Below are 12175 nucleotides of genomic sequence, written 5' to 3' on the forward strand. Positions count from 1 at the left end.
TAAATATTTAAATAAGAAATTAGTTTAATCAGTCTGGAAGGCAGACAGGCATTTTTGCAACTAAGGCCCAACACTGCAAAATAAAAGTTGATATTTATGTCTTTGCCATTTTAAGGATGTTCTCCCTTGGATATTGTTACTTCATGGCCCAACTCACTCTGTCTGAATTGCGGGCTTGAAATATGACTGATGTAAGAGACTGCAAAGTTGATTCATTAAGCAATACATTACTAACAAAGCAATAAATCAACTAACTAATCAATAACTTAATTAACTAATAAACACACCACTACTACTAATTTACAATTATATAATTTTGCGTGCTTTTGCATATAATTATAAGGCTATTAATTATCCCTTTTAAGTCACACACAACTACTGAATGAATCACACACAACTACTATGAAATTACAACTCTAGCAGCCTTTCCTCCCCCTCCCGTTAGTACTAGGGTGCAAGCCCGTCCCTCTTTATTCTCCCCCACACCAAGTCTTTTGGACAGAGACCTCAGGGAAAGTTCAGAGGGCTGTCAAAGAGGGTTCCCTCTGGTGTCCCAGTGGGCTTGGGTCCATGGGTCAGCTTCCCCATCTATTAATGTCCATAGACACCCGCACTCCTGCTGTCAGAAGATTCCAGCCTCTCCTTTGTTCTTTGCCTGATTTTATGTGTTATTCCCCATTTATTCTATTTCTAGACTCACCTTTTTTGCTGGCCTTGCACCTCCCTTTGTCTGTCCAAATTTCTCCCAACTAAACAACCTGCCCCTAATTACATTTTCCTCACTGATCCCAGTTCGCTTACATCCATCTTCCTTACAACCCAAAACAACCCAAAACTCCTCTACTATTAGTCATTTCGCTCTGGTGACATATTATGTACCTTATACTCTCATAGAGACAAATTATTCTGCTTTAATCTCAGTTCCTCTATCTATTCCTCTTGGTTCCTCTATCAGTTAAGCACAAGCAGTTATCTTAGCCGCAGATAAGGTACAGTGCAGATGCAGCACTTGCAGTTGCAGAGGTTTCTTACGTGCTTCTATTTGTAGTTCATCCATTAGGATCTTTGGGCAGATGGGAGAAAATTAAACAATAAAGTCTGGAGAAAGTAAATATGCTAAGGGCAAATAGAAACTTGTGGAGACCTATAAAGGGAAATCACTACATTCTCAGCCTTCATTTTATCAATGTTTTGTTTACTATACAAACACAGGAGAGGCAGAGGTGACAGGGCATTTGCTCAGGAATTATTCAGCACCATCTGGCATCTTGAGGTAATTAGCCTGCACTGTACCTCCCTTGGAAACCATAGCAACTTTACAATAACTTAATTGTGTTCTGTGATGATGGCATAATAAATAATAAGTGCCACTGCTGTAATAGACTAATTAATGCATTCTCAGCTATCCAGCTGCTCTATACAAATGGACTATCTATTATGGATTTCTTGATAAGAAGTATTTACAAAACAGAAAAAGAAAAGGATTCAAAAAGAGTGTGATTTAGCATGACTTCAGTCCTAGTTAAAATCAGGGAGAAGTTGGTACACGATTTAATTGATTAAGGATTGCAGGAATCTAATTAATGCCAGTCAACATGGTTTTATGGCAAATAGATAAGTTTTGTCAAACAAGCCTAATTGCACTCTTTAAGAGCATAAGTTTTGTTGATTAGAATAACAAAGTAGATGTAATCCACACAACTTAGTATGACATGACAAAATATGAGTACAGATCAGTACTACACAATACCAGGAAAGAACATATTTAAAAGATTAAGAAACAGCTAACTGACAAATTTGGGGGGGGGGGGGGGAAGGCCAAACCTGTGAAAAACAGTTTAACTCAGCCAAGTGTAGGTTTATGTATCTAGGAACAATGAACACAAACTGTACACACAAACAAATGAATCAGAAAAGCAGTAAATCTGAAAAATATTCCTGAATAATATTAGATTTAGAAATTCATCTAGATTGTTGGAAAAGTAATATACAAGCTAGTGGATCTGGTATTGATAAATCGAATGTTAGAATACAGTATTTAAATTCTGATGTCAGACACTTGCACGCAGTGCAGGAATGAGTAAAAGAAATGATTCAAGAATGGAGAAAATGCTCTAGAGCAGGCAAATGTGGACATACTGCAGCACTGGCCAAGATATTAGCTAGTGTTTTGCAAGCTAGCACTGGAAAGTCGTACAGTTGCATCAGCATAGCGCAATCAAGCCCAGTTGAGCAGCAAGGGTTATTTGCTTATTGTGTCATCCTGTCCCATATTGCTTCTGGGATTCATGCTAGTACCTCAGTGTAAGGCTGCCATACATCATGAACACACACCAGCTTGCTCAAGGCAGCTCAGGGACCTCTAACCAGACACATCATCGTCTTATTTAGACATGACCATACTCTGCTGAGTTTGCTGGAAAGAAAATGGAGAGGTAACTTCTTAATACTGTATAGCTCCATTCAGACACCACGGGATCCAAGAAACTGAGGCCAAGTGCATCTTTATGTCCTAAAAGCAACTGGATATCTTTCAGGAACATCAAAGTGATTGGGCTCAGTACAGGAGTAGATGGAAGCAACACACTGACCTGACATAGAGAATATCAAAAGAAATGATCACATGGTCCCGTCTATGAAGATGGATCTATGATTTCATATATACATGCAGAATCCCCCCACTCCCAGTCTGTGATTATCATCCAGTTACCCCACCACACCATGGAAAAACAGCAGTGTGACCATCAAGTCCTGGAACAGTACAAAATTTGTAAATTTTGTATTTTCATTAAGCCCAAATTTCATGAAGTCAGATATATTTAAAAATCAGGTATTTGTTAGTAAAACAGCTCCCATGATACCAAGATTCCTTAATAATGTCAAACAGAATTCTGAAATTTATAGGGGCAAAAGTCAAATTTATTGAACAGAACATTATTTAGTGAGAGTTACATGGTGAGCAGAGTCTATACCAGCCCTTTCCTTAAGAATGCCAAGACAAATCTCTCCTTACTGACAACTACATTCATTTTGTGAAACAATAGTACAAAACATCAGGTTTATACTTCTCTTATCCTCATTCCAGGCCTCTTCATCATGTTTGTTTTGACCCAGCTTTTCTTTCCAATACAAATATGACTGAATTGTTTTCCCAGCTCCTTAAGAAGGAATGTACATTTGTGAAACCCAGTGCAAGTAAATGCACTTGCACTCAAAGCGGTCATGCTATAACTTTACTATTACAATACTCAGTCCCATGCTAGCTTGGGCCTAAACAGCTCCCCAAGCCCTCAAGAAAGATCTAGCGTGCTTTTAAAACAGTATAAATAGTGAGTTAGGAACAGTTTTAGGACAAAGATATTAAAGTTACCATCATATACATTGCAGAAAAAAATATTTGCAGTTCAAAAATTTAATGATAAAGTACATTGAGATACTGAAAATTTTCATTTAGCCAAACATAAACACAGGACTTTTAGCAAGAGCAAATAATCACAAGATGATCAGGAATTATGCTTCTATATCTATCATGATTCATATTTGATTCATATGGTAGGTGACATTAACTTGAGTCACAGGCATAAATGCAAATTCTTTTTCCTGTAGGAAGCTAGGAGATGTTTTGACTTGTTATTGGTGCTGTCCCAGATGATCATTTCCAAATATCTGGGGAAAACAATAACCTATAAGGTCTAATTCCACACTGAATTCAACCCCGTTCAAGCTCACTGAAAGAAACAGGAACGTTGGCAAGCAGATCAGAACACTTCCCCTTCTCTTGTAGCTGATCCTCACTTTAAAAATGTTATAACATTTTTGATTTATCATTGGGTTTTGCCACAGAAGTGGCAAAGTCTTTTGAAGTTTTCCAACCCTCTGCTTTTCTATGGCGATGCAATACATACATTCTGCCACATGAGGGTATGCATCCCAGTAACTAAATATACCGAAGTGGTTACTCCATCAGAGACCCTTGTTACACATTCTCCGTAATAGAAGGAACTCAGCGTGACTGAAAGCTTGAAATAATGTATGAAGGCAGCAATATTTCACTCCCACTATCACTGCATTACCAGAACACACAACAACATCATAGCATTTGCAGCTCTTGAGTAAAACAACTTTTTGTGATTTACAAGATGAGCATGCTTATTTGACAGGCTGGCACAAAAAATCTATAGCTCTACACCTACTCCTGTGAAAAGCAGATGATAGTGCATTAATTTCAGGCGAGCAAGTCAGTAGAAATTTGTTAAACTGATATCTATATTTTCAAATACTGAAAAAGTTAAAGGGCTGCTATCTTCAGTTTAACCAGTTTCAGCACAGAGTTAAGGAAGAGGCTTCCCTTTACATGGTATAGATCTGTGTAACTGACAGCAGAATTCAACAATATATGTATTTTTCCTGCTTCCCTTATATGAGCATACCCCATTGTTCATTTTCAGATATACAGGGAGTTAAGCATAAAAATAACAGTAACTGTGTCTATGTAATGTGTGGAGTGGGAGGAAAAGGGGGACCTTGAAACAATTTCAGAATTAATAATGGTGTGCTATTCTGAGCACTGCTGTTTTATACTAATTTCACAGAGAGTTCAAAATTGCTTAACCACTTTTTGCGAGATGAGCGGTACTAACTGTACAAAGTGTCTTATGTTTTTTGCAAAATGAGGGAAGGGGCTTGCTCCATTTCCCTTTCTTTTCCCTTCTTTCCCAACTCTCTCCTTTCCTTCCTTCTTCCACACATTTCTGACTTACATTTCTATGTGAGAAGTAACCTTTATCTTCACAAACTCAATAGCATTAAGTTAATAGCAATGTCTCCAGCTATTACCAGAGCAGTCAGCTGTGGCTTTGTTCTTACTAGACATTTCTGGGTATGTGCCAACCACTAAGAGTTTGTTCCAGATGAAACCCAGCCTGAACAATGCAATGGGTCTCAACCCTACTAATAAGCCAAAGTGAGATGCTTCAGCAGCTCGACTTGACAGCCTCATTAGTCACAATACACTGAGTATTTCAGATCATTTACTATTTAGACACTTTTAGATCTTCCTCCATGATCCTAGTAAATCCACAGCATCTAGTTAAATTTATCCTTATTTCCAAGAATAGATAGATAGATAGATGCTGGTTGTCTATAAGCTCATACAGCTCAGACATCTTCCCAGATCACCTGAAAATAGATCTAAAATATCTAAAAGATCAGGTCCAGTTTTTCTGCGAAATCTCTCGCTAAAGACTATGTTGTGCAAAGACCATAAATATAAAATAAAGAGTTAGGCTTTATGTTCCATGGCAGAAATTCACTTGTGTAAGAAGATGTCACATTCCCAGCCTGCTTTCATTCTCTTTCTCATTCTGGTCTAGATAAAACACTGACTAACAAACGCTGTTTTCTTCTTTCCAGCCTGACAGATCAGGTACCCCTGCTCCATCAGGAAATGCTACCTAAAATATAAAAAAGACGTATTCTGGAAGTTTTCTTGTTGGTCACAAAGTAAATATAAGGAACTGTAGCTTTTACCACAAGCAAGAAAGTGACATCTTATTAATAGTTTCTTTTCTAGTTGTAAACATCTCTTTTTCCCTCCTGTTCAGGCTCAAACAAAGTGCCAAAGTGAAACACCTCAAACCTCATTTACACAGCCTTTGCTAATTCAGTGTACTCCCAGTAATCAGAGAGTAAAGGTTTGAATACGTAATGTGAAAAATATCTTTTTAATTAATTACCTAATTAAAACTAATGACCTTGTAATTTCTGTGATATGTGCAGCCATGGGGCACTTTGTTTTCTCTGTACTATGCCTTTCATTTGCTCATCACTGACCTGTCTTCAGGGGCTTCTGCCATGTTATGATGTAGTTAACAGAGATAAAGGCAGCACGTCAGAGAAAACACTCACTCAAGCAAGTTTAACTTTGTCCTGCCATGTTTCTGCAGTTTCTTCTCATCTAAAATAGAAGGCATTCAATCCTAAAATAAGTGGTTGCTCTTTAAAGCTGTCTGGAAACTCTAAGAAACACCTCAGAAAGAGTAAATGTTCAGGGATGGTTAAGACAGAGTTGTTTTAATGGTCTCTTTTGGTTCTACAATGTCTCTTTGGGATCTGCAATAAAAATATCAATGCCAGGAATTTCATGGCTTTCACTCTGAGGAGTCTCATGCTCCATGAGAAGGCCTTGGCATCCCAGCTCCCTTGGAGAACATGCTACCCTTGCTCTCCTCTTCGTGCGTCCCACAAGTTAACATCAGTTAACATTAGTTAATGTTCTCTAAGAAAGCACTAACTTCTAGAAAGGTTTCAGTTTAGCGATTCAGCCATCTGCAGAGGTCTACCTGCAAACAGGACTGCTGCTCATCTGCTTCCATCCCACACCATGCATGTTTTAGTCCCACACCATGCTTGCTGAGGTCCTGCTACAGCCTCACAAGGAATATACTGCATCTTTCACTGCCTATTTGGACAACGGCATGTCCTCACCACATGTTTCTATGGATGGGCTGGTCTGGGCTGGGCACCAGATGTGTTCTCTGCTGGACTGTCTTGATGTACAGCAATGAGAAAATCCTATCACAGTGCATTTCAGGGCTTCTTTCTAATCTTTGTTTTCACTAGACTAAAATCACAAGCAATTTCCATAACCCCATTAGGCAAGGTATTTCAGAATTCACTGACAACCCACATTATACGATTATTGTAATAATGAGGTCTTTCATCAGGAAAGTTTATGAATAATTAATTCTAATTAAGTAGCTGATAGACGCAGTAAATCATTCATCAGTGCTTGAGTCCTGCACATTACAGACTGTAATAATTTTTGTTAGTATAAGTGCTGAGCAAGAAAGTGTAATCAATGAAAATGTTATTAAAGTTTTGTGTCACTGCTAGGAAACAAATTGGAAAATTTCTTCTCTGCCTTCATTTTCCATATTTGCACTTGCAATGTTAGGCAGTAGTTGTCCTTGGCCAATGACTCATTCTGCTGCAGCATTATTTGAAAAATAGGAGAGAAGCAGTAAGTATAACAGCAGAAAGAATAAGGAAAAGAAAAAAAAATATGGGCTGTAGTCAAAATGTTATTGGCTTCCTCTATTAAGAAAAGTAATGAGGTAAATCTTTCTAGAAGGTGCTGAGCCAAAGGTAATAGCCACAGAAAGGTTATATTGGAGAGCTTTATATTTATTCCATAGACTTTCATCACACCTACTGCATATGATTCATACTTTAGGGATTTACAAGGTGGTACATTATACTTAATTCTGGGATCAGATACCCCTGAGTTGTTCTGGTTCTATTGGTAAATTCTGCAAAAAGTTATTAATATTTGGAAACTGATGGCAAAACCATTGTAATATGTATGGGTTTGATTACATATAGAACCGCAACACAAAAAAATATAAATATTAGCATAGGCTTTATGTTAACTCCAAGTCTGAATATATATATCACCATAATCTGTATCGACTGGGCAAAGTTACCCTTAGACCCAAGTACTAACAGCCTGCACAAAAGAGGGAATCAGAGCACATAAAGAATTCTGGCAGCATTACAGGCACAGATATTCCACAGGGAGAAATAGTGCTTTGGCAGCCCATTTATTTGAATGCTGAATCTTTAGATTGGCTTGAAAAACAGAAATTAAAATAATGTTGAATTTTTTGTCTTTGGTTTGTGACTTCTGATATATTCATAGTCCCCATTTTATTTTTTTTTCCAGAAAGAGAAACATAACCTAACTACAAGAGGGAAAGCTTTATTGAAATTCTCCAAGTATCCTGAGACTCAATATAAAGCCATGAGAGACAGCAACTTTTGCAGTAGCTCAGTGCTTTAGAATTCAATTAAGGAGCCAGATCTTAATGTACTTGGGATATGAGACAATAAAAGCAGACATTCACTGTTTATACATTCAGTGTGAATAAAATGGAGAAAATATAAGTCAGACTATCTAATATCCTTTAAAAAAAACATAATTGTAAAAGGCAACAGCAGCAAGTGTAAGAAGTAATTGAAACAAATTGTGCCAAAAATGGATGATTTAAAATTAATTTTGATTAAGGATGAATAAAATTGATTAGGATGATTTAAAAAATTTTAAATTGCCAAGCATGCAAAAGATAAAAATTTGAAAAGTCAGAGTTCATACAGAAAAAAAATACATGAAGATGGTGAGGCAGCTTTAGGAGCAGTATTTTCTTAACAATTTTCCTAGTTTTTATGAATTTTCAGTGTATGATAGCAATAATTAAAAAGACAGAAATTCAATTAGATACCTATCAAGAAGCCAGAACTCAAAGAATGGGAACCCAAATAAAATCAAAAAAGGCAGAACTATAAATTAAAGTCTCAAATTCTGTGATAATGTTTCTCCAACAACATACTCACAGGTTTTTTAACTTTACAGCACTACGATAACCACTGATACAAGAGACATTGGACATCCTGTAGTTACATTTTTCCACTATGATGAATTGTATATATTATCAGAAGCAAATATTTTGATTTGGAGAAGAAACAAAACTTTGATATTATGCAAGTACCTACTTGCTCAGATCTGTAAGTACAAGCATAACTTTGCTTATTATGGGGAGTCCCACTGACTTCAAGAAAATGTGCAAGCACTTGCACCTGTCTGTGTAGAATCAAGGCTGAAAGTTGCCACTGATATGGAAGAAAAAAGATTTATACAGAAGCTGTAAGAAATGAACAATTCTACAGCACACTTTGTCATGAAATTGCAACAAGCACAGAACCTTTCTGTCCTTTGTTTTCAGCGAGTATATACTTTGCCATCTCAAGTTATACACCATCACAAACTCAGACAGGTTTTTAAGTTTCAGACGTGCTTATACGCTACAAGTATGCTACTGGTTATCTGCAATACCTGAGCATAGCTCAAGATGGAACTCTTTATTTTCCTTCCTCTTGGCAAAAAATAGCAATAGTGATATATTTTTAGAAATATGAACAAAAATATCAATGTCCATATATTCCTCAATGACATTTTCTCAAACTGAAAAAAAAATCTATTTCACAAGAGGCAGAGAGTAAGCCCAGGGAAAATGAATAAAGCAGTGTTTTGGCTCTTTTCTCCGATTTACTTAATGCAACAGCTTTTGAGGCCAAGTGGACTGATCCAGAAAAAAAGATAACAAACCTCTGATCCAAATCTACTGAAGTCAATGCAAAGTGTCTCACTGATTCAATGGATATTGGATTCCATCATCTTCACATATCAGCTAGATTAATCTTAGTTTAGGTCTCTTGACATCAGTTTACTGGCTCAAAGATATCATTTCTCCCTGGAGGGATTCAGTATAAAAATTTGTAAATATGTCCATTAAGAGAAGGCAGAATAATGTCGATATGACAGAGCTGAAGAGGCTGTGCCTCGTTGCATTACAGTCAGATCATACTCTTGTCATTAGGCCATGGAAAAAATACTCCTATATTCAAGAAAGCCAAGTGAGCGGCAGTCTACCCAACAGTCTGTAAAGAACCTCTCTGTTATCAAAAGCTGTTTTATAAGTGCCAGAAAGGGATCGTGACAACCCCACACATATTCCAACATACGCTGTGTCTCTCTGAGGTTTCTTCTTCTACAAAGGATATGCTGTAGACCCACACAACCAGAGTATGAAACTTATTGCTGGTGGAGCAGGCACTGAGGGAGGTCTAGCAGACAAAGGCACTCTGTCTAAAACCTCAGCTGCTCATCGTGTATTCTCAATTCATGCTGTAAAGGAATCTTTCTCCAAAAGAACACCAAGTCCATCATGACAACACTTACACAGAAGTCCAGGAGGGAGCTTGGTAGCATGGTCCTACTTATCTGATGCTTTCTGCAAGGGGGGGGGGAATGTCTTCTATAATGCTTTGCTAACATAAAATGATAATAAAAATGTATGTATCCTTAGAATTAATGAATAGTTTAAAAGAAATAATTTAATAAGGAAATAGAAGAAGTTCCCACATTGAAGACAATCTAATGTAATCGAATGGACTTCTCAAAGACACCTTTGCAAACATAGGTTCTTATTTCCCTACATAAAGTTCAGTTACATTGAATGTTAGATCCACTACGGAGAATTGCTCAGCTAAGGATGGGCCCAAATTTTGATAATATGCATGGTAGTGACACAGAATTGGGGGAAAATGTTTTTAAGTGACATAACCTCTTCCCTACAAATATTACAGAGTTTCCAGCTCTCTGTGCAACCTATAAAAATAAGTCGACCTACTGGATTTACAGTGCTGACATCTAAAGACTTTCTTCTGTTCTTCCCCTACAACCATAACTTGAGACTAAAGAATGTTGTGAGATTTTTTAATTGTTAATAGCAATTCTACTTACTAACTGTTTCAAACACAATAGGCAAACACAATATTTCTTGCTGCTTCATAACAGAGAAGGTGAAGTTTTGGTATCTATTTCTCATGGAAAGTTTCTTGCTATATAAAGTAAAAATTAATGAATCACTGCAGAGCATTACACTCTTGTTACCACAAAAAATTGGAGGCAATAGAGTCAATATGGAAATGGTCTAGCAGCTCATATGCTGGAGACACATGAGGAGAATAGTCATCTACCATATTAACAGGAGTTGAACTCTACAAATAGCAGTATGCCCCATTTCTGGGAGAGTGCTCCATTTGCCTAGCCCTGTTTCCCTAACTCTCCTGGCTTACATGGAATATGCATGAAATTTTCTTTGCCCGCCACTCTCATGATAGATTGTATCCTATTTTCTTTAAATATATTGCTTTAATTTACCACAGCAATAAAATTTGCAGAGATGACTCTGACTGCAAGTCTGAATCCTAAGGATGATGGTTTATAAAATGATACTTATGATAAAAACTGAAGGCAGAAAACAGCCAGCAGAAATTTAACTTAATCCTTAAAACATGGTACCACTGTCAAGAAAGGAAACTCTATAATTTCACACTTGAACACTGTGCTACAACTTCTGTTTGTGCAAATTAGTTTCCATCTATTGAAGAAAGACTAGGTTCTTTTTGGCCAGTACTGTGTTTTTTCCCCTTGTAATTAGTAGATTTTTACTGTTGTATTGTATGGCTCTAGTGTCTTGTATAGATCAGTTGTACAGATAAAACATTAACATCTCAGACAGGAAGAACTTAAAAGCCATTAAAATGAGCAAAGGTGTCAAAAATGTGCCAAATTTTAATGCTAAATTAAAACTTCTGCATGTCTGTATTCACAAAAATAAGATGTTAAACCAATGAGACAACAAAGATGCAATCTGCCATGTTGCTAAGTAGCAAGCCAGCCAAGACACAGATGTCAAGAAACAATCATTTTTATTATGACTCTGTCCTTTTTACCTGAAGCACTCAGTCTTTTCGGCCTATCTCATCAAAACTACATATATATATCAATACGAACTGACACATAAGAAGCAAATCACTTGCAGGCAGTACTCCCAAATGTCCAGCTGCAGCTTATATTAACCTTACAGACTTAAGCTACAATAAAACAAAGTCCCCCTCTTGTTTTAATAATAAGATGGTCCCTGTTTCTTGCAAATAAACTCCATTATCATGGGGTTTATTAATCATGGTAATCATTTATAATACACATCTTCCTTTCTCAAAATGATAATATGGTATTTGCTGTTCCACTGAGAGGGCTGGCAGACTACAGAATAAAAACTGGCATACAGAGGCCATCTTTTTATTGCAAAATCTTTTTAAAATATGAGATTGTAATGTTTGCCAAAATTTTTACTATGTCTCTTTCAATATTTATTCAACCGTATGAGTCCACAAATGACTGAGTATCTTTTCTGGGTTTAATTTGTATTATGTGTATTAAAACAGCTATTCTAAATGTTTCTTTCCAGTTAAAAATGCATTTCTAAGTTATAAATGCTAAATCCCATCCTCAGGCAAACAACAGTGATTTGTAATTCCTATTTACCACTTTTACATTTTAAGCCACTGTCACAAACTGCAGTAGTAGTCAATTTGTTCTAAATTCTAGTGCTGCCAATACATCAACAAGCCAGTATTTTTTTTTTAATCAATGCTACTTTTACTTAAACACACCAAATTTTCAAGCACATGATGCATGATTGCTTTACTTTAAACTTTCCACTCCTCCACAGATTAGAACATTGTTTCAGGATCATTGCAATCAAGAGAA

The sequence above is a fragment of the Apteryx mantelli genome, chromosome 5 (genome assembly GCF_036417845.1).
Source record: "Apteryx mantelli isolate bAptMan1 chromosome 5, bAptMan1.hap1, whole genome shotgun sequence".
Taxonomy (NCBI): domain Eukaryota; kingdom Metazoa; phylum Chordata; class Aves; order Apterygiformes; family Apterygidae; genus Apteryx; species Apteryx mantelli.